Source organism: Pteropus medius, unplaced genomic scaffold (genome assembly GCF_902729225.1).
Source record: "Pteropus medius unplaced genomic scaffold, Ma_sr-lr_union100, whole genome shotgun sequence".
Lineage (NCBI taxonomy): Eukaryota > Metazoa > Chordata > Mammalia > Chiroptera > Pteropodidae > Pteropus > Pteropus medius.
In genome coordinates this window covers 8,602,454-8,603,537 of record NW_024352783.1, presented here as the reverse complement: position 1 = coordinate 8,603,537, position 1,084 = coordinate 8,602,454, and positions in this window count along the sequence as shown.

Here is a 1,084-nt window from a genome sequence, read left to right as displayed (position 1 = left end):
TTCATGCTTGGAGAGAACCTAGAATTAGGTTAAATTATATACCTCACCCCTACAGCTCTTGTCAGCTCTGTATACCCCACCCCAAAGCCCTAAATTCTGACACGTCTATGGAAGCTTAACAGTCACACTAAATATTAGGAAGCAAAAGATTTTTCTCTCTGGAACCCATTTCCAGATAATTACTTTGCTTAATCCTCACAATTTGAGATAGATTATATTGTACTCAGTGTAGAACTGAGGAATCCATGACAGAAAAGTTGAGTGCCCTGTCCAATGTCACATAGCTAGTATGGCAAGGACAGGACTGGAACTCTTGTTTCCTGACACCTAGCCATCTCGTATACTTGCTACCTCCCTCTTGGTAGAGTGGGTCTTCTCACAGTTACCCTTCTTTGTTTTTGTTGCTGAGGACATTTTAAGCCCATACGTTATACTGGAAAAGAGTTGCTTTAGTCCAAAATGGATGTCATCAACTTTACCTTACTACTAATAGAATAACAGGGCCCTGTCTGCCATTGAGGCCTCTCTGCATGTAGCCCCACTAAGCCATAGTCGCCATTAGTTGCATTTGGTGAGCATTAGCAAGCAAGGCCTTTGAGTTTAGTAAAATGCCGAGTCCAAATCTCTAGGCTGAAAACATCTCCACAGCTGAGTTCAGCCAATATTGTCACATGAAGCAAAGATATATTGAGAAAGTCACACTTTTTTGTCATATAAGGACTAGCTGAACAGGAATCTTGTCTCTGCACTCACAGCTGTTACCCCAACAAACATTAAACTTTCTGCTTTCGGCATTTCATTTCTCCCATTTAAAGAGCATCCATGCTGTCCCAGTCTCTTCTGACCATAAACAAACATGGCAACATTCTAATTAGACAGGCCATTGAAAGACATTCAAGCCATGACTATTAAGCCAAATTAATGTGGGTTTAAACTGAACCACATCTTCAAAACCAAAGCCTAGTAGGTCACGGCAGCTTTAAAAGGAGGAGAGCAGAAAGGGAAGGACAATGCAGTAATTGTTTCCACTTGTAATCCTTTTATGTGTTCCCATTGTAAGGAAAGGTTTCTTTCCTAATCAAGG